The sequence below is a fragment of the Nyctereutes procyonoides genome, unplaced genomic scaffold (genome assembly GCF_905146905.1).
Source record: "Nyctereutes procyonoides isolate TBG_1078 unplaced genomic scaffold, NYPRO_anot_genome, whole genome shotgun sequence".
Classification (NCBI taxonomy): domain Eukaryota; kingdom Metazoa; phylum Chordata; class Mammalia; order Carnivora; family Canidae; genus Nyctereutes; species Nyctereutes procyonoides.
The window spans coordinates 16,514,927-16,538,677 of record NW_026575047.1 but is presented as its reverse complement, the minus strand read 5'-3'; positions in this window follow the sequence as shown (position 1 = coordinate 16,538,677).

Below are 23,751 nucleotides of genomic sequence, written 5' to 3'. Positions count from 1 at the left end.
AATGTATGGAAAGGATTATACACCATGACCAAGTGGGATTTATTCCAGGTTCAACAGGCTCAACATTAGAAAATCAATCAGCATAATCACCATATTAATAAATGAAAATGGAAAATTATAGGATTATATCAACTGATGCAGGAAAAAAAATTGGTAAAGATTTAATACTCAATGATAAAAACTAAGCCAGGCAGGAATACATGGCACTTCCTCAGTTTGGAAAGGAGAGATGCAATAAATGCTGTTGGAGCAACTGGATGAACATTTAGAAAGAGTAACTCTGGTCTGCACTTTCCATCATACAACAGAATATAACTCAAATGGCTCAGATGCTTAAATTTTTTAAATTAAATAATAAAATGTTGAAAATATCTTTAAACCCTGGATTGGGGAAAGTTTTTCTTACCAATACTCAAAGCCTAGATATTATAAAGAAAATGATTGATGCATTTGATGGTGTGTGTGTAAAACTTCTGTATTGCAAAAACTAAAAGAAGAACATTACTTTCAAAATAAAAGGATGAAATAAAAGGAGAAAAAGCATTTAAAACTTATGTTTCAAAGGCTATTATGTAAAGAATGCTTAGAAATTTGTAAGATAAATATCAAAAATCCAAAGAATATGAATGGGCAATTACAAGGATTTGAAACACAAATAGCTATTAAACATATAAAAGGTATTCAATTTTATTCCCAAGAAAAGAAAATGTAAATTAATATTACAATGAGGTATTGCGTTCTATGCATCCAACTGGAAAAAAATAAAATAGAATGCTTGAAAATGAACCTTATTGCTAAGGTTTGGTGAAACTGATACACTTATTCATTGATGGTGTTAATGTAGGTTTGTATGATTTTTATATTCGGAAGTACAGGCATACTTCCTCAGTGGTATTGTGGGATTGGTTCCAGACCACCACAATAAAATGACTATCACAATAAAGTGAGTCAAATAAGTATCTTGTTTCCTTAGAGCATTTATGTTTTTTTTTTAAATATTTATGTGTTTGACACAGAGAGAGCATAAACAGGGGGAGCAGCAGGCAGAAGGAGAGGGAGAAACAGCACACTCTCCCACCCTGAGAAGCAGGGAGCACTATGTAGGGCTCAATCCCAGGACCCCAGGATCATGACCTGAGCCGAAGGCAGATGCTTAACTGACTGAGCCACCCAGTTGCCCCTAAAAGTTATGTTTATACTCTACTTAGTCTCTTAAATATATAGTAGCTTTATGTCTAAGAAAGAAAATATATATACCTTAATTAGAAAGTACTTTATTACTTAAAAATGCTAACCATCATCTGAGCTTTCAGTATGTCATAGTCTTTTTGCTGGTGGAGGATTTTGCCTTGATGTTGATGGCTACTGACAGATCAAGGTTATGATCACTGAAAATTGGAGTAACTGTGGCAATTACTTAAAATAAGACAACAATGAACTTTGAAGCAATGACTGACCCTTCCTTTACTTGAATACTTAGAGTCCATTGCAGGTTATTAATTGGCCTAATTTGAATATTGTTGTATCTTAGAGAGGCCTGAGGAGATGGGGAGAGATGGGGATAGCTGATTGGTGGAACAGTCAGCACATACACAAGATCCATTAAGTTTACCATCTTATTGGGCATGGCTTATGGCACCCCAACACAATTACAATAGTAAAAGCAAAGATCACTGAACTCAAATCACCATTCCAAATATAATAATGATGAAAAAGTTTGAAATATTATAAGAATTACTTAAATGTGACAGATGAGTCACTCATTCCATGAATATAAGCTGTGGAAAAACAGCACCAATAAACTTATCCAATGCACGATTGCCACCAACCTTCAATTTATAAAAAATGCAGTATCTGTGAAACATAACATACACAGTGAGGTGCTATAAAATGAGGTATGCTTGTATATAAAATTTGCAAATATACAGACTCTTTTTAAGCTAGCAGCTACAACTTAAGTAGTTCTTCCTATAAATATAATTGGACATATGTGAAACAATTTATGTTCAAGCTTATTGAAGAATTGGCACATTATGTATCCTATCAATAGATTGAAAACAACCTATATTTCTCTCAGTAGGGGAATTTAGTTAAATAAATTATACACCTATTATGCACCTTTACAATTAAAAAAAGGAGCTACAGTCTATCTATAGACTGGCATGAAAAGATCTTTAAGATATAATAAGTAAAAAAATTAAAAACCTGCACAGAAGTCTTGAAGATGTATTTGTCATAAAAAGAGGAGAAAATAAAACTAGGGTTGATCCTTGAACAATGCGGGACTGGGGAGCTCTAACCCCCGAACCAGTCAAAAATCTGTTATAACTTTTGATTCTCCCAAAACAACAGTTAATAGCCTATTTTTGATCAGAAGCCTTATCAATAATATAATTGATTGGTACATACTTTATATATATATATATATATATATATATATATATATATATATATATATTATACTACTATATTCTTACAATAAAGATAAAGTAAGCCATAGAAAAGAAAATGTTATTAAGAAAATCAGAAGGAGGGCAGCCCGGGTGGCTCAGCGGTTTGGCACCTGCCTTTAGCCCAGGCGTGATCCTGGAGACCTGGGATCGAGTCCCACATCAGGCTCCCTGCATGGAGCCTGCTTCTCCCTCTGCCTGTGTTTCTGCCTCTTTCTCTCTCTCTCTCTCTTTCTCTGTGTGTATGTATGTCTCTCATCAATAAATAAATAAAATCTTAAAAAAAAATTTAAAAAAAGAAAATCAGAAGGAGAAAAATACATTTACAGTACTGTACTATATTTATCAAAAAATACACATATAAGTGGAACTATACAGTTCAAACTCATGTTCTAGAGTCAACTGTATATTTATAACTTCTTGGTATTTATATATATAAAAAAAAACCTCTGGAGGAATATGCAAGAGACATAATGGTTACATGTCTGGGTAAACAAGGAAGTAAGGCATGACAGACATTTTTGAACCACACATATTTAGTGCCTAATTCTTTAAAAAGTTTTTCATGTTACCATAAAAGAGGGTAAGATTTGAAATACATGTCTCTGCCTCAGCATCAATACTAGGTCTTTGGGTCCAGGTGCAGCCATAGATGCTTACTAGAATCTCCCAGTCGGTTCATCTAGATCAATCTAGGTGGAAGATGATTGAATGAATAAATAAAAAGAACTGTGTTTTCAAAGATTTATAACTCTTGGGATTCATGAAGTTTTGTAATGTCCCAAATGGAGTATGACATTGAAAGGAGGAAAATTCTAACATTCCTTTCTGACTCAAAAAACCACTTTGGCCTGGCAGACAGCTTTAGAGATCTACTAGGAGGGATACAATTGAGGGAATTAGAGATTACTAGATCAACAGATATGATAAAGGCACCATCCCTCCAGCTTGCTAAGCCTCAATGAGTCATAAATCCACAATTCTGATTTTAAGGTCTATAAAAGCAAGTAATAATGTTCTGGTCCCTGATGTACAGCAGGACGTGATGAATTTTTTAGGCCAGATCTCTGCTAGATTGATTCCAGAGAACCCAGGCCCTGAAGCCATCACATGCAGCACTGGAAGCAGCAAAGACCAGCCTGTGGAGATACCTGAGGTCAAAAGTGAGGGATGACAGCCTGGAAGGAAACATAAATAATATATTCACTAAGGGCCATACAATAACAAAGAACACTAGTGGATTCAACCAAGTAAAAGCATAAGGAAACAGAAGTTTTCCTGAAACTGAAGTCTACCTTAGCCAAAGATTATTAAGCATGTAAGAAATTAAAACCATAAAGGAGAATTTACCAATTGGTAGGTGCTAAACATGGGAGACCTGAGAGATCATTTGAAAAAAAAGTGGTCTCTGTTCTCTACACCTCTCTGCATTCCCACCCTTTGCAGTGTAACTTTGAAATTATCTTTCAAAAGAAGTCTCTTAATCTACTTCCTTGAATCTGGGCTGGTCTTGTGACTTTCTTTGATTAATACAGTGTCCAGAAGTGATGATGTGCATCTCCAGGGTAGACCCCCGGAGACCTTTTGAACTTTCACTGTCTCTCTTGAAAGTCTGTCACTGCCTTAAGAACAAGTCTGGGTTAAGCTGCTCAAAGATGGGAAATTCTCTAACACAGTGCTAAGTCACTCTTACTGAAGCCATCCTAGACCAGCCAGCCCCCGGCCAATCCTGATTCAGGTTGAGCAGAATGCTCTATCAGACACCCCTTCAACTCATGAGAAATAATAAATGGTGGTTGTTTCAAGCTCTTAAGCATTGAGATTGTTGGTTACCCAGCAATACCTAATGATAGAGGAGATTTGAACATCAAGAAAAAGAGAAGGAGGGAGAGGTGGAGAGAGACAGGAAGATGGGGGGAAGTGAGAGAGAAATATCACAAGGTAGATGTGTGTCCCCACACTTTACTTAAAGTGTGTCTTAAAGCTTTAGGAGTCAAAATAGGAGTTAAGTTAATCATGTCATCAGTTTGAGGTAAATAATTATCTTACAAATTAAAGTATTATCATGGCTGTTGAGGCTGTCAATAATGACATCAGTTTTCAGATTACTGAGCATTTCACAACCATTATACCACTTTTATCTCACAATAAATCTGTGAAGTAGGTAACTTCACTGATTGGGAAATATGTTTAGGAAACTGAACGGGCTTGGTCAGAATAAAGCAATCTGTGAATCCAAATTCCGATGGTGCAAAGGGTAGTGAAGAAACTTGTATGTGATGTGTCTCAAATTCTTATTATCCTACAAGTTTCTATAGGGTAGTAGCAGGATCTTACCATCTATGCCATATTTACCCAAGCTTTCATAGTTATTTGAATTGTAAGGTTCAGAATATTATTTAAACACTTCTGCTTTAGTTTCCTCAACTATAAAATAATAATTTTCATTATAAATGGCATATTGTGAGAAGCAAATAACATAACAAAAAGAACAATTTGATCAATGGCACATGGACAGTGATAAATACATGTTACCATAATAGTAGTTTATAAAATAATCAATGACTGGCACAGATGACATGATAATTTAATATTAGTTGAAACTAATAGTAAGCAAACTAAATTCTCTCTCCTTTAATATTGCTAACTTGAACTTTTTCTGCTGTGTTTGACATAAGGGGACATTTCTCCAAATATGGGTCCCAAAGTCTTTAAAGGATTTGGGGAAAAGCAAGCCTACACATTCCCTTAATGCTTTTAATCTCCAATTTAATAATTAAAAGAGTGTATGGAGACTCCACCATTAAAAAGTGAATGAAGCAAGTTGAAGGGAGATTAAGAAATGCACCTGTGATGAGCACTGGGTACTGTACAGAAGTGTTGAATCACTATATTGTATACCTGAAACTAACGAAACTTTTTAAAAAATGAATGAAAATAGAAATTATCTTTCTTAATTCAGAATAAATAAATGAATGTAATAAAAAGCACCTTGCCTGCTGATTAAAATTGCTTCTTTTTATTCTGGAATCGAAGATTAGAAACCAAACATAAGAGATAGTCTTAAAGGAAAATTGTAAATATAGACTGTGTCATCAAAATGCCAAAACAAATCAGACAACTCAATAAAAATTTCAGTCATTTGGACATCATTCCAGCTTCTTGTCGAATATCCAGATTGACTGCAGTTTTTCCTGACAGGTCGATCTTCTAACTGAATTTACCAGGTTGTTGGTATTGTGGAGATGTCATCATGATCACCAACCTACCATATGTAGAATCAGACAAATTTAGAATCACACTCCTCAGAGAAAATGAAATGGACTATTGCCACATGTTAAATTAGGAATTAAAAAATAATCTACTGTGATTCACCAATGACAACTAATGAAACCACTCTTTCAGTGATAAAAATCTCTTCCCATTAGAAAAATATTTATTTACATTCAAAAAGTATAAGATGGGCTTGGATTCTTTGGATTCTTTGCCATCATTTAATTTTTATCAAAAATTTAAATTTAAGTACTTTATTTCAAATAAAGCATAAGAGAAACAGGACCAGGTACGTCATCACAGGAGAAATATATGTGTGATAACACTCTTTGAGACATTCATCTGATCCCTCAGTACTGAGGTTTCTACTCTACCATAGATAGCTATCATTTAATTTTTTGAAAAACTTTATATAACTTATAAGCCAATGATAGAAAGTAAGACATTCCTACCAAACAGCCAAGTCACACTCTTCTCTGATTGTGTGTGTATTTAGGAACACCTTGGATGTTCTTCCAAGCAGGGCCATACTTCCTCTTCTCTCCTTTCTGCCCTACAGCATGCTGCACTACAACAGGTTTCCCAGCTGTAGCACTATTGCTGCCATAGCTGTGGGAGGATGCTATAGGAGGATATCTGCACCCCAACTCTACCCATTGCATGCCAGTAGCAATGCATCCCCCATCCAGTTGCGTCAATCAAAAATGTCTCCACACATCACCAAATGTCTTCTAGGGGGCAGAAATCTCCCTGGTTGAAACTACTACATTATATAGGCTTCAGGATAAACTGCCACTCCAATCTCTACCACACCCATTCCCCCAACACACCAACTTTCATGATACACACACACAGTTCTGAATCTGGAGCAATTATCTCAGTTCAAACCACTACATCTCTATGGAAATGAATTTGTAAGAGGCAATACTGAAAGGTAAAATCTCAGTCCTTTAAATCTTGCTTTTATGATGGAGATTCTATTATGTAATTTGTGTTGTTTTGTACTACCCGTAACTAGGACTTTTTATGTTATTGTGATCTGTCCACTTGAGATGTATCAAAATATCAAGAAATAAAGGGGAGAAAGGTGGTAACCTGAAGAGTTTATAAACTTAAATTCAGCATATAAAAACATTCTAGGGAATCCCTGGGTGGCTCAGCGGTTTGGCACATGCCTTTGGCCCAGCGTGTGATCCTGGAGTCATGGAATCGAGTCCCACATCGGGCTCCCTGCGTGGAGCCTGCTTCTTCCTTGGCCTGTGTCTCCACCTCTCTCTCTCTCTCTCTCTCTCTCTCTCTCTGTCTCTCATGAATAAATAAATAAATAAACCCTTAAAAAAAACATTCTATATTAGGTGATATACTTGTTACTGACACATATTAGGTGATGTGTATGCACACACACATACCCCAAGCACAGCACATTCATTATTGTCAAAGCCAGGAAATCAAAACTCTTATAACTGCCAGAAATGATTTAAAATGAGAACATTAGCATGATTCATAGAGAAGATTCCATGATTTCTTTCATAGGATAGCAGTCTTCTGCATGGCACTTTGCTTAAAATTCAAGATAAGAGAATGGGATACTGGAAAAAATATATACCTATAACTATAAAAGCTGATATCAAGACTTCAAGTTGGTGGAAGTCTGTTCAACCTCCACTAAAGGGGATCCCCAGAAGTCTCCATCCTAACTGAGGTCCATATTGGACCTAGAGCTAGTTGCTTCCCACTTTCAAGGACGACTTAATTTCCCACCACACAGAGACAAGGGGAAATAGATTTTTCTTTTCTTTTGGAAAGAAACAGAAAATGCTGATAGAGGAAAATCAAAATGGATGATAGAAAAATTCCTAAATTCTGAGAGACTTCACTCAAAAAGAGCATCATGAATAAGATCCCAGCATTTGGTCCAGGTGCTTTCTGACTGCTTCCTCTGATATGAGGTATGAAGCATCATTCCTATGCATACTCCCAGGAAAATTCTGTTCACAAGCTCTCTTTGAGAAAATAGTGGATTAAAACAATGCCACACTACTAAAAAAAATAATAAATGGAATTCAGAGAGAGTTAAGTCTAAACACAAGTTTAGGCTTGTCTTTGGCCAAATCATGTGAAGAATTTAGCACCCATATTTGAAGAACTATCCCTATAAGTCTAACACAGCAGAGAAAGTTCAAGTTTAGAAGGTTAAATAAAAATATATATTATATAATCTTAAAATACATCATATTTAAATGTCTAAAGCAAACCCTCAGTGTTTTCATTCTTAACCATCTGTCTTCAGGTTAGTCTTGGCTTTAGAATTCTTTTTAAGAAGAATGGGATATTGTTTCTTTAACATTTCATAAATAAGTGACTCATTTTAATGATTTTTCCCAAAGCAAAAGAAGTTTGGTCTAGAGATAAATTAGTACTACTACTCCCATAAACGGAAATCTGTGAGAAATTTAAATGACCTTTCTCCAGCTTCAAAAAATTATTTCCACTAGAAAACTTCCATTGAAAGAGCAGCAAATCACCCCTGCACAAAAGAATGCGGTGTGTAATGCCTTTCAGCGGCCCAGGCTCCCAGAGCTTTGCTTTGTAGCACTGGATGGCTTAACAATAGATTTCAACTGCAACGGAAGCACAGAACATTCTACAGACCCAAAAAGGTGCTTTCAGGTAAGAACTACAATTATACATGAACACAGGTGGCAGCCAAGACAGCAGGAGAGAAAAGCTGCCCCAAAGTAGAAAAAAAAAAAAAAAAAAAAAGGTAGGAAAGAATGATGATGTCTGAGATAAGGTTGTAGAAGGAAAGCAAAAGTTATTGAGAGTATTTAAAAATGTACACCAAGTTTTGAAATGTGAAGACAAAGGGAGAGAGTCATCCTCAGACTCACCTTCCTATCAGTTCTGAATTCAAAACAAGCTCTGACCAAATTTTGTTCAACGTTTTTAGTATACCGAATATTATATTTTTAAATAATGGCTTCAACCAACATTAAAGATTTGTTCTGGTGATTTTCCTAAAGTAAAGGAAATTTGGTCCACAGATGAGTTGTTGGTACCACTTCTGTAAATGAAATCTGTGAGAAACTTATTTTTTTTTATTGAGAAATAACAGACCTATATATCACTGTATAAGTTTGAGGTATATAGTATGATGTTTTTTTTTATTTGTACATTTTGTGAAAGAATTACCACAGTTGGTTTAGCCAATATCCATCTTCTCCTATAGATACAAAAAAGGAGAAAAGTTTCTCCCTGTGATGAGATCTCACAGGATTTATTCTTTTAACTTTCCAATATATCACTAGCAGCATTAGCTATAGTCATCAGGTTACATCCCTAGTGTTTATTTACCTTATAATTGGAAGTTTGTACCTTTTGACCACCTTCTTCCAATTATCCTCTCCCACCCACCACACTCTGCCTCAGAAACCTCTGATTTCTTTTTCTATGAGTTGTGCGTCTTTTTTTCTTTATATTTTTTTAAAAATTTTATTTACTTATTCACGAGAGACACACACACACAGGGAGAGAGGGGTAGAGACACAGGCAGAGGGAGACGCAGGCTCCATGCAGGGAGCCCCAATGTGGGTTTCAATCCCGGGTCTCCAGGATCACGCCCTGGGCTGAAGGCAGGTGCTCAACCACTGAGCCACCCAGACATCGTCTTTTTTCTTTAAGATTACATATGTAAGTGAGATCATACAATATTTGTCTTTGTCTGACCTATTTCTTTTAGTATAATGTCTGTACATCTCAACTATGCTTCACATATGAAAGGGTTTCCTTGTTTTTTTTTTTACAATAAATACTATTCCATTATATGTGTATGTATATACATATATATACATACAATAAATAATGTTCCATTTTATACATATATATCTCACAGATATCTATCTCTCTCACACAACTTCTTCATTCATTCATAGATAGACACATAGGTTGTTTCAATTCTTCCTAAAAAGTTTTCCAAAGACAAACCCCAAAAGAAAATGAAATGGAAGAAACAGAATGTTCACCATATATTAAGTTAAATGGGACTTAAGAAGGGCAAAAGGATTAGTAAAATTATAACCTCAGCTATGTAAGACAGTATTCATGGAGTGAAGTAATGCATCGTAGTAGGTGTTTTTAATGTTTCCTATTTTTACTATAATCCTAGTTGCTTAATTGAACATGTTAATATTTAATATTATTAAATTGGGAATGCAAAATATATATGAAATAAATTAACCAGCTCAAGGGTAGAGAGATGTGAGATAAAAATCAAACAATCGGAGTATATGTCTTAGGTCTTTGCATGTCTACTTTCTCCAAAAAAGGGAGGATGAGACTGTTAAGTGATTCCTGACAAATGCCCATTGTACCCTTAACACAGAAGTCTTTGCTAGGTTAGAAATTCTAATTTTTCTGTTGTGTTAGAACAAGTATAGTCCTGACCTTTGGGAGTTATATTTCTTCAAGAAACTTCATCATCCTCATTATACCTTATGAGACACACAGTGGAAGCACCCAGAGATTCTTGTCCTTCTTCACTGGTGGTCACTACTAGAGAGCCTGACTGGCCTTCTGGTACCATGAGTGGGTACTTCATGCCACTCTGCTGACTCTGAAAACATATAACAGTTCCATTAACTTCAAAATGAATGAGATAAACTAGGGGGAAAAATGCAATTTTCTTAGTTTCATATCACCCATCTCTTTAGCTCTAGAGCACCAATTCTCTAACGGAAGAAACATTACAATTTCTAATTAAATACAACAGTTTTTAATTAAAGATGACTCTACCATGTGCAGTTAAAAAATTTCTTATAGGTACATAGTCTTTTCAAGATTCAAAGTTCTCATCAGATTTACTTTCCATTTAAGGGGCCGCCCTATTTTGTTCTCATTTCCTAGATCATGTCTAAGTATAGGGAGAATTATGGATAACCTTGCAGCATTTGGGTACTGGGCTGATGATTGTTTTGTGCTCCTCTGCCTAAGGAGAGTCCTCTGACATGACTCTGTGGTTTAGCATTAATTTCCGATCCTTTTTATGCTAATGTATCCATGGATTGTTTAACTCAGGGTCTTTTCATTCTGTTTGATAAAGCCAGGACATTGTGGTTCCAGGGAGTTTAGCCATCTCCTTCCGACTAGGCACTCCACCTTTGCTTTTACTAATCAGATGCCCCAAGCTATGGCAGTGACTCTCTTGTAGTCCCAAATTTGGGAAATGTACCCTGAAGCCCTTTACTTCAGGGTCACTTCATTCCTCAAGATAGTAATCTCTCTGATAAGTTTGCTAGCCAGCATACCCAGCCATATCCTGTGTCCTGACTGGGAGGCACTCAGGAATTTCTGGAAACCCTCCATTCCATGTAGGTTCTGAGGAGGTTAGAGTTCAGCATCTCAATAGACACCTCCTTCAACCATTTTTCATCTACTTCTCTTTGTCTCTTTAGATATGACACCATCCTGACCATGTGGTTTCTTTGAGGGCTTTGCGTTTTCCAGAGAAATATACGCCAATAGGTGGATAGATAGTCTCTTACAATGGGGTTTTGCCTCCCTGAAAACATCTAAGTTTATATACCTTCAGGAACTCCAAATTTCTACTTAAAAAAGTTAAATCAGTTAACTACTGTCTTTTTTAACTACACAACTCATCTCTCAATGGGTGTCTATAATCAGAGGAGAGGTTTTCAAATTCCTTTTTATGGTGACTGAATGTTTCTCCATGTGGTACACTCCTCTGCTCTGTGTTTGACAATGATGCTCTTTTTTGAGCAATATGCCTATGGTCCTGCTTTTATTGCAAAAGGGCTACTAGGGAAGAAAAAGAACAAAACTAGATTACTGAAATAGAAGTTTCCCTGGGTGCTGTTCCAACACCACTTGCATTTGAGTGATTTTTGCCCTTTCTTTACTTCTTTAGCAAGATGGTATCTTCCATATATTTATTTTTAAAAATTAAGTATTAGTAACTAACCTAAAAGACAGTAACTGTTACCATCCCCATTTTGTAGATATTAAATTGATACGCAGACAAGTGACATTATTTTTCCTAGATTTCTTAACTAGGAAGTGGTATATTTAACATTCTAACCAGACTTACCTGAATTTGAAGCGCTCAGTTCTTTTTCTTCCTACATACTGAAGTCCCATGGCCTATCATGTATTCTATCTCCTTTATTTCTTCTTCATGTAACCTAATCTTTTGGTTAAGAAAAGAAGGAGAAGGGGTAGGGAGAAGAATTCTAATGCCAGACCTCTCATAATCAACTCCTTTCTTCAGCCTCATCTCCCCTCAGATGGGCATGCAAATAATCCCAAAGCAATTGCTCAATACCCCAACATGCCTTAGTAGGGAAGGAAAACTTTTCCCTTCTTCCCTTTTAGGTTTTTTGGCTGGTCTAATAATTAGATTGACACATGGCAGATTAACAGGGGAAAAAAATTAATTTCGTACATACAGCAGTTCATCGAAATATGAGGCTCAAAGATGTGACCAAAGCGGGCAGCTTTTATACCTTATTAGACAAAGAAACAATAAATAAATAAATAAATGTGAAGAATTGACAAGACAAGGAAGTTTGGGCTTGGGGTAGTAAATCAGTGATGAAGTCACAAAACTTGTTTACAGCCTTTTTGGCCCAAACACTCTCTCTGGTGGTAAGGATGTCTTTCTACTTCCTGATACAGGGAAGTTACCTTTCACATGGGAGATTTATTTCCTGCTTTCTGGGCACAAAGGAGGGTCAGCATGCCTCTCTTGTGCTGGCTATTTCTTAAGTAACCTTTATTCAAAATAATCAGTGTAGCAAACTGAATATTTGGGGGCAGCCTGTCCCAAACTTTCTTACTTTTTTCCTGGATGACAATTCTATTTACTCATTCTCATAAGAGTGCAAATCTCTCTCTTCTTAAGAAAACCTCTATTCCTTCCATGAAGTCCCTGAGTGGTTGTTCAAACCTTTGGCTTATACAAGAGTTTTACTAAAGCCTTCACATTAGAAACAGCAATTACTAAGCACGGATCAATGCAGAAACAGTGTGAAAGCCCTCACTACTGCTTTCCCCCTTCCTCTGCTAATGCACAGAAACAGAAGACAACAAAAGGGGAAAACTAAGAAGGAAAAAATATGAACAAAAAATGAAAACATCAGAAGGAGGACATTAACAAAATCACCTAGTGGAGAGCATTTTACTCAATATTATGGTTAAGGAGAGGTTGACAATTAAAGCTAATTTCACATGTCGATTTATAGATGTAATTTGTAGCTTAATGGTACGTCAATTTAGTAAGGCACAGTTACTACATTACTCTCTAAAAAAGGTCTTTTGTCTCCAAGTTTAATATTTCTAACCAAGTCATTTGCATATTTCCTTCTAATCAGTGTACAGACCATAATCTTTATTGTCTTCTAAAGTTAATGTGTTTATTAACTAGAGGCCTGAGTTAGATGAGAATAGTGAAGATCTAGATGATGTAGTATATAAAAAATAAATAAATAAAATAAACATTTTCACATTTCTGTAAGATAAAAGCCTAAGCAAACATTCAATTAAATATATTTTTAAAACTTCAATGTTATTCATTCAACAAAGGAGGAGGTAGGCAGTTTGGTAATTTAATCCTGAAATGACATTTTTAAAAACGTTGCTCTAGTCAAAGTGGGTAAAAAAAATTTCTTGCTTCCATTCTGTGCAATTTGAACTACCCCAAATCAATAGCTTGAACTTCTTAACTTTGTAACATCATAAGAAATGACATTTATCTGATTATTTCTCAAAATAGAACAAGTAGACCCACTTTGTCCAAAGCACTCAACAGTACATCTGCTTCTTCAGCCAAGGCACAGCTTGATTACCACAGAGAGGGAAAGCTCTGACTTTAGAAAAATCCACATCTTAGTACTAATATCTTTTCTCTGTTGGAGCTTATTTACTTTACCTCTTTGAAACCCATTTCTTTACTGTAAGATCAGAAATAATAAAATCTTATTTGGCTTTGAAGCTTTGGTTGATGATTGTGCGCTCATGCTAATTTTCTAAACTTTCCCTTCTTGTGATCATATTCTGATATTTCCGCCAGAACATTTCTTTGTTATAGTTTTGGCTATATTTGTTTACTTGTGCCAGTAGAGAACACAATGTCATATCATCTACTCTATACCTCCCAGTGTTTGATTTCTATGCATACTATAGAGTCATTCCTTAGGCTCCATGGAGGGTATAAAGGAAAATGTAAAATTCCTGCCTTTAGAGCGAACATGATTTAATCGTGGAGTCAAGATAAAAGCATCTGAATTTGTAGTGCCTGAAGAAAAAAAAAAAAAAAGACCTATATATGTTTTAAGCAGGGTGTCAGGTTTCTTAGGAAGCCAAGGAGGTTAGGAGCTGTGAAACCAGAAACAGTTCCCTAAATCATACTGAAGTACCATTCAAAGGGCAATGGTAATGTTACCACTAGAGCCCAACACTGCAGCCAGTGACCAGAGTCCTCTGGATGGTGGGCTCTAGATTCCTCCTGCCTGAACCTCTTCAGTTGCTCTTCTAGAAACTTATTGGACCTGCTATCACTTAAATGGTTCCTACATAGAGACTTCATTTTGATTTTATTATCTTCTGATTCAGAATTCAGCACAAATATATCTAATTGGCAAAGCCCCAGGCCACTTGCCTGCACATTAGCTAAAAGACAGTCTGGAAATACCAGTATCTGACTTCAATAGTGGAAATTCACAAAGTGAGGAATTTCCCTCAATACTGGGAGAGTGTTTACAGGTTTGGAGTAGCATTCAAGAGGAATGACTATTAATCGCTATGTAACACGAAAGCAAATGAAATGCAGCTGCCCCTTATATTACAGTATAAAATCCTGAATTATGTAGTTTAGATTATATGTTCTCTAAGGTTTTCAGCTGCAGCAGTCTTTAAGGAAGACTCTTAAAAATAGTAATATTTGTCAAGCACTTATGTTATAATACTTTTGTGCACTGTCTCATTTAATCTTTGTAATAAGCCTAAGAGATGATATTATTATAGCGCTTGTGCTGAAGTAAATAGTAGTCTCCCAAATATGTCTACATCTAAATCACCAAAACCTGTGAATATGTTAAGAATTATTAATGTAAAGATCTTAAAACGAGATTATCCTGGATTATCCAAATGGGCCTAAATGCCGTCATAAGGTCCTTATTATTTTTTGTTATTTTTTAAAAGGACTTTATTTATTCATGAGAGAGAGAGAGAGAGAGACAGAGAGAGAGGCAGAGACGGAGGGAGAAACAAGCTCCCTGCAAGAAGCCCGATGTAGAACTCAATCTCGGACCCTAGGATCACGCCCTGAGCGAAGGCAGACGTTCAAACATTGAGCCACCCAGGCGTCCCATGTCATAAAGTCCTTATAAGAGGAAAAGTCAAAGTCAAAAAAGGAGATGTCACAATAGAATCAGCTTTGGAATAATGAGCTTTGAAGGAGAAAGGGGACATGAATCAAGAAATGCAGATGGCTTCTAAAAACTGGAAAAGTTGAGGAAACATTCTTTATTAGAATTTGAAAAGGAATAAAACTCTATCTACATCTTGATTTTTGCACTATAAGACCCATTTCATACTTCAAACCTTCAGAACTATTAAGATAATAGATTTTCACTGTCTTAAGCCACCAGGTTTGTGGTAATTTGTTCTAGCATCAATAGAAAACCAATATGACACCATTTTACAGATATGGAAGCCAAAGCTTAGAAAGTGTAATTCACCTGTCCCAATTTTCATAGCTAATGAGCAGCAGAGCCAGGATTTAGGTCATGTCTGCCTAACTCCAAAGTTTGCTTACTTACCTCCCACTCCATACCCTCACCAATGCTATGGGCATTTGTTCTGTTGAGAACATGATACCTGTGGACAGGGGCGAGGAGAGAGTATCTCATGGAATTTCAATGATATAACATTAAAGAATTGGCCAGATTTCAATAAAAAAATAGGGACAAAAAGAGTTTTTCAGATAAAGTTTCAGAACTTCTGGAGGCAGAGCTCATTATTATAGCACTTTTTAAAATTCCAGTATAATTACCTTGCAGTGTTATGTTAGTTTCAGGTATACAATGTACTGATTCAACAATTCTGTACATTACTCAGTGCTCATCATAGGAAGTGTACTCTTAATCCTTTTTGCCTATTTCACTCATTCCCCTAGTCACCCCCTCACCCTCCCATCCCCTTGCCATAACCATCCATTTATTCTCTATAGTTAAGAGTCTTTTTTTAGGGGGTGACTTTTTTCTTTCCTTTTTCCCTTAAATTCCATGTATGAGTGAAATAATATTTGTCTTTCTCTGATTGGCTAATTTCACTTAGCATTATACTCTCTAGATCCATCTATGTTGTTGCAGATGGCAAATTTTAAGTATTTTTTATGGCTAATATTCTACTGTGTATATGTACCACAGCTTCTTTATCCATGCACCTATCAATGGACACTTGGGTTACTTCCTTACTTTGGCTATTATAAATAATGCTACAATAAACATAAGGGTGCCTACATCTTTTTGAATTAGAGTTTTCCTATTCTTTGGGTAAATACTCAGTAGTGGATTTACTGGATTATATGGTAGGTGTATTTTTAATGTTTTTGAGGAACCTCCATACTCTCCATACTGTTCTCCATAGTGACTACATCAGTAGTGTGCAAGGGTTCTTTTTTGTCTAAATTCATGCCAACAGTTGTTGTTTCCTGTTTTTTTTTTTTTTTGTTTAAGCCATTCTGACAGGTATGAGGTGATGTCTCATTGTAGTTTTTTGATTTGCATTCCTCTGAAGATTAGTGATATTGAGCATCTTTTCATGTATCTGTTGGCCATCTATATGTCTATATGTCTAGAGAAATATCTGTTAGTATCTTCTGCTAGTATTTTCAAATTTGATTATTTGGGATTTTTTTTGGGTGATAAGTTGTATAAGTTCTTTGTATATTTTGGACACTAAACCTTTATTGGTTATGCCATTTGCAAGTATCTTCTCCCATTCAATATGTTGCCTATTAATTTTACTGATTGTTTCCTTCACTGTGTAGAAGCTTTTTATTTTGATGCAGTCCTAATAGTTTATTTTTGTTTTTATTTCCCTTGTATCAGGAGATATATCTAAAAAAAATATTGCTACAATGGATGTCAGAAAAATTACTCCTGTGCTTTTTCCTGGGATTTTTATGGGTTCAGGTCTCTCACATTTTGAGTTTATGTTTGTGTGTTTGTGCATGGTATTAGAAAGTGGTTCTATTTCATTCTTTTACATGTAGATGTCCTTGTCAACACCATTTGTTGAAGAGACTGTGTTTTCCCTATTGTATAGTCTTAGTTTCTTTGCTGAAGTTTAGTTGGCCATATAATCATCAATTTATCTGAGGGCTCTCTTTCTGTTCTCTTGATGTATATGTATCTGTTTTTGTGCCAGTACCATACCATTTTGGTTACTACAACTTATATCTTGAAATCTGTGTATATATAATATATATATATATATATATATATATAGCAGTATATCTTGAAATCTGGGATTGTGATAATTCCAGTTTTGTTCTTTTCCAAGATTGCTTTGGGTACTCGGGGTATTTTGTGGTCTAATACAAATTTTAAGATTATTTGTTCTAGTTCTGTGAAAAAATGCTGTTGGTATTTTGATAGGGATTGCATTAAATTCATAGGTTGCTTTGGGTAGTATAGGCATTTAAAAAATATTTGTTCTTCCAGTCTGTGGCATGGACTATCTTTCCATTTGTTTGTGTCGTCTTCAATTTCTTTCGTCAGTATTTTATCATTTTCAGAGTATAGGTCTCTCACTTTCTGGTTAAGTTTATTCCTAGGTATTTTATTCCTTGGTACAATTGTAAAATGAATTGTTACTTAATTTTTCTTTCTGCTACTTCAATATTGGTGTATAGAAATGTAACAGATGTCTGTATATTGATTTTGTATCCTGCAACTTTACTGAATTCATTTACCAGTTCTAATAGGTTTTTTTTGTTTGTTTTGTTTTGTTTTTTAGTTTTATTTTGCTATTGTTTTGGTGAAATCTTTAGGGTTTTCTATATATATAACAACATGTCGAAATAGTAAAAGCTTTACTTCTTTACCAATACTTTGTTGAATAAAAGTGGTGAAAGTGGACATTTTTGTCTTGTTCTTGATCTTAGGGAAAAGTTCTCAATTTTTCATCATTGAGTATGGTGTTTATGGAGTTTTCATATATGGCCTTTATTATGTTGAGGTATGTTCTCTTTAAACCTACTTTGTTGAGAGTTTTTATCAAGAATGCTTGTTGTACATTGTCATATACTTTTTCTGAAGCTATTGATGTGATCATATGGTTTTTATCTCTTCTTTTGTTGATATGAAGTATCATGTTGATTGATTTGTAAATATTGAATCACTTTTGCATCCCAGGAATAAATGTCATTTGATTGGTGTAAATGATTTTTCTAATATATTATTAGATTAGGTTTGCTAACATTTTGTTGAAGATAATTGCATCTATGTTTATCAGAGATGATGGTCTGTAGTTCTTTTTTGTAGTGTCTATCTGGTTTTGGTATCTGGGTAATGCTGGTCTTGTAGAATGAATTTGGAAGCTTTCCTTCTTCTAATTTTTGAAATAGTTTGAGAAGAGTATTAACTCAAGTATTTTTTTAGAATTCATCTATGAAGCCATCTGGTTCTGGACTTTTGTTTGTTGGAAGTTTCTTAAATTACTGATTCAATTTCATTGCTGGTAATCAGTAGGTTCAAATTTTCTGTTTCCTCCTAACTCAGTTTAGGGAGGTCATATGTTTCTAGGAATTTATTCATTCTTTCTAGGTTGTCCAGTTTGTTGACATATACTGTTTCATAATAGTGTTTTATAATCCTTTATATTTCTGTGGTGTCAATTATTATTTCTCTTCTTCATTTCTGATTTTATTCTAGTCCTCTCTCTCTCTCCTCTCTCTCTCTCCTCTCTCTTTGATGAGTCTGGCTAAAGGTTATTGATTTTGTCAATCTTTTCAAAGAACCAGAGTCTAATTTCAATGATCTGTTCTATTGTATTTTTTAGTTTCTCTTGTTTATTTCTACTCTGATCTTTATTATTTCCTTCCTTCTTCTTATTTGGGAGTTTTGTTTGTTCTTTTTCTATCTCCTTTAGGTGTAAAGTTAGGTTGTTTTGTTGTTGCTGTTGTTTTACTTATTATTATTATTATTTTTTCTAATGGTTTAGCACCAGATTACACATGACCCTGGTGATGGGCAAGGGAGTGGCACCCTTTCTGGCCACACCCTGTTTCCTGTGATGAGGAGCACCTCCCACTGGACTCCAGTCCTGACATAAAACAGGCATGCTACAGCACGTGGAGTGTACATGGTGCCCACTAGCAGGGCGGGCGGGTGACTGACTGAGGCCAAACAAATCCTGCTGTATCATTCTTTCTGGGCAGGATTCTGATTTAGAGACATTCATTCATAATCCCACAGATGGTAGCTTCACCCCATTGGCTCTACAGCCAAGCACATACACCAAATATCTGAACTTGTAATTTCTCTTGTACTGAGAAGGATTACCATGACAAGAACACAACCTCAGTAGGGTAAAACTAACCTGTCTTGTGACAATCTAAACCCAGCTCTTGTTCCCTATTACTAGGTAAACAATTAAAGGCTTGGTGAGTTCTGCTTCATAATGATAGGAAGAACTGACATTGAAGGATCAAAAAGCCACATTGCTATGCATTCTTGGCTGCCACAAGCCAGTTATCCCTTTGGTAACTTTTTGACACCTCCTGCTGAAAACACAAAAGGTTAGAAGGATGATGAAGCCCCACTTTCATGGTCTGTATCTGTATTGAAAATCAAAAGTTAGATTGTTTATTTGAAATTTTCCTCTTAGAACAATTTTGCTGCACCCCTAAGATTTTGGACTGTTGAAGTTTCATTTCATCTCTGTGTATTTTTTTAATTGAAATTTTCAATGACCTGTTCATTGTTTAGCAGCATTTTGCTTAGCCTCTGTGCATTTGTGTATTTTCCAGACTTTTTCTTGTGGTTGATTTCTAGTTTCATAGCATTGTAGTGAGAAAACATTCATGGTATGAGTTCAATCTTTTTGAATCAGTTGAGACTTGTGATGTGGCCTAACATGTCATCTGTTTTGGAGAATGTTCCATGTGCACTTGAAAAGAATTTGTATTCCGCTGTTTTAAGATGGAATGTTCTGAATGTATCTGTTAGATCCATCTGGTCTGATGCATCATGTAAAGCAATTGTTTTTTTGTCAATTTTCTCTTTGGATGACCTATCCATTGATTTAAGTTGGATGTTAAAGGCCTCGACTATTGTATTACTATCAATTACTTCCTTTGTTATTAGCTGCTACATGTATTTGGGTGCTTCTAAGTTGGGTGCATAAATATTTACAATTGTATCTTCTTGTTGGATTTTTTTCCACTTATGATTATATAATGTCTTTCGCCTCTTGTTACAGTCTTTGTTTTAAAGTCTATTTTGTCCAATACAAACATTGCTATCCCAACTTTCTTCTCATTTCCATTTGCATGGTTAATGCTTTACCATCCTTTCATATTCAATCTGCATATATCTTCAGGTTGAGCTGAGTCTCTTGTAGGCAGTACATCATGAGTCTTGCTTTTTAATCCATTCTGTCATCCTATATCTTTGAATTGGAGCATTTAGTCCATTTATATTCAAACTAATTATTGATAGATATGTACTTGTTGCCATTTTGTAACTTGTTTAATGGTTTTTTTATAAAGATTTTATATATTTATATATTTATTTATTTATTTATTTATTCATTCATTCATTCATTCATGAGAGACAGAGAGAGAGAAAGAGAGAGGGAGAGAGAGAGAAGCAGAGACACAGGCAGAGGGAGAAGCAGGCTCCATGCAGGGCGCCTGATGTGGGACTTGCCCCTGGGACTCCAGGATCACACCCTGGGCACTAAACCACTGAGCTACCCATGGATCCCCATTTTATGGTAATTTTTGTTGTTATTTTATGTTCCTTTCTTCTCTTGCTCTCTTCTCTGATGGTTTGCTGGCTTTCTTAAGTGATATATCAGGATTCTTTTCTCTTTATTTTTTGCATATCTATTAATGGTTTTGATTTGTGGTTATCATCAGGTTTGTATGTAGCATCTTCTGCATATAGCAGTCTATATTATGTTGATGATCACTTAAGTTTGAGCCCATTCCTTACTCCTCTTTTCTCCCCCGCCTGTGTTTCAGGTATATGGTGTCATAGTTTACATCCTTTAGTTTTGTGAATTCATTAACTGATTTCTACAGATATAATTAATGTTACTGCTTTTGTGCTTCCCATTTTTCTTCTAGTATGGCTTTTCCTTTCCACTTAGAGTCCCCTTTACCATTTCTTGTAAGACTGGTTTAATGGTGATGAATTCCTTTAACTTTTACTTATCTGGGAAACTCTCTCATTCTTTTCTGAATAATAGCCTTGCTGGATAGATAATTCTTGGTTGAATGTATTTTTCTTTCAATATTTTGAATATATCATTTCAACCTCTTCTGGTCTGCAGAGTGTCTGCTGAAAAATTAGCTGATAGCCTTTTCTATTGCTGCTTTTAAAATTCTCTATCATTACTTTTTGCCATTTTAATTACTCTGTGTCTTGGTATGTATCTCCTTGAGTTGATTTTGTTGGGGGCTCTCTGTGCTTCCTCATGTAGATTTCTCTTTCTTTCCCCAGCTTTGAAAAGTCTTCAGCTATTATTTCTTCAAATAAAATTTCAACCCCCTTTTCTCCCTCTTCTCTTTCTTAGATTCCTATAATTACAATGTTATTATGCTTGATGTTGTCACTGAAATGCCTTAGTCTATTTTCATTTATTATTATTTTTTTTCTCTCTTCTATTAAGCATGATTGTTTTCCATTGTTCTATCCTCAAGGTCACTGATCTATTCTGCTTCTTCCAGTCTACTATTTATTCTACCTAGTGTATTTTTAATTTTAGTTATTGAATTCTTCATCTCTGATTTGTCCTTTTTTTAAGTTTTCTTTCTCTTTGTGTAGAGTCTCATTGAAGCCTCCCACTCTTTTCAAGTCTGATGAGTATCTTTATGACCATTACTTTAAGTTCTCTATAGGCATATTACTTATCTCCACTTCATTTAGCTTTCTTGCTGCCATTTTGTCTTGTTCTTTCATTTGGGACATATTCCTCTGTCTCTTCATTTTGCCTGACTCTGTGTCTGTTTCTGTGTATTAGAAAAGTCAGCGATAGCTCCTTCTCTTTAAAGTAATGGCCTTGGGATGCCTAGGTGGTTCAGCGGTTAAGCACATCTGCCATCAACCCAGGGTGTGATCCTGGAGTCCCGTGATCAAGCCCCACATCAGGCTCCCTGCATGGAACCTGCTTCTCCCTCTGCCTCTGCCTATGTCTTTGCCTCTCTCTTTCTGTGTGTCTCATGAATAAATAAATAAAATCTAAAAAAAAAAAAAAAAAAAAAAAGTAATGGCCTTGTGAAGTAGAGGTCCTGCAGTGCAATGTCTCCTTTTCACCAGAATCTGACACTTCACAAATGTCTCCTATGTGTGTTACATGCACCTATTTTTGTGCATTTTGTGCATTGTGTCTATTTTGTCCAATACAAATATTGCTATCCCAACGTTTTTTCTCATTTCCATTTGCATGGTAAATGCTTTACCATCCTTTCACATTCAAGGACAGTCATTGCAATGGCTTTGCCTGTTGTGGACTGAGTTTGGTCCTTGTGTTGTTAGTGGCCAGTCTGGGACTGCCTTGGGCTTGACCTGAGTCAGACCAGGCATTTGCCAGAAATGCAATAGCACCAAACTGCAAAGCATTCTCCCTGTTTTGTGCCCTGAAATACTTTTGTTGGTGGGTGGGGCTACCCCCTAGACCTGATGCCTACCCCTAGCCCATTGTTGGAACTGAACTCAGACTCCAATTTCTGGTTATAGTCCCTTATCTCTGGGGCCGGAGTCACTTTGGAGTGTTGCTGGCTCCTGTTGGGGCTGTTTGTAACCTGCCAGGCTGTGGCATGTCTTTGGATGGGCTCTAGCCAAATATATATTGGATGGAAAAAGTCCACAGGAGAACACGGGAGTGGGGGAATGAAGGCAGGGGCACATGATAGCAGCAAAGTCCAAACTGGTCTGCTATAGGAGGGGAGCTGCAGGTGCCTGGAGGAAAGTTCCTGCCCATTCTGGGATGGAAGGAATGTTTCTGCAGAATGCAGGGTTGGGAAGCAAGGTAGGGTAAGTTATTCCTGTGGCAGGGCTGGTTCCCACAGGTATCTCTGTATCTAGGCTGGGAGGAAGGGGAGAGAAATTGTACCCACCAGCTCCTTTGTTCTTAGGGAAGTTCCTGAAAGATCCTTGCCCCTCTGGCACAGACTCTGAGATTAGTAAAATAAATCTTCCCATATACCTCAGGGTGTTTTTCAACCCACTGCTTCTATGCTGTATGTGAACAGGGCTGTTTGTTACGCTCTCTTTAACAGCAGGGACTCCACCCTCTCCTCTCTCCCAGAGCCAAATGTGCTGATTTTTAAAGTTCAAGGTGTTAAGCCCCACTGATTGTTAGGCCCCTCTAGTTTTCAAAGACAAATGTTATAGGGATTCATCTTCCCTGTGGTTCCTCCAGGGCTTCGGTGCCTGGATGACTTCTATTCATCTCTCTAGTCTTCACTGAGAGCCTCCGTCCCTCCCGTGGACAGTCCTATGGGTGTGTTTGACTCTACTGCATCTTGGGGCATTTCCTACCCTCTTCAGTGTGGCCTCTTTTCTACATTTTGTTATGGAGAGTGTTCTTGCTGATCTTCAGGTCATTTTCTGAGTTGTTTGCACTGATGTAGGTGTTATCTAGTTGTATCCATGGGACAACGTAAGTTCCATTAAATTTCCAATCATACTTTTACCTCACCACTTCCTGGATCTTGAATATAGAAATCAACTGTGTTCTATTCAAAGTGTCTATCATTGCCGGGCAGTCAGCTACCCTC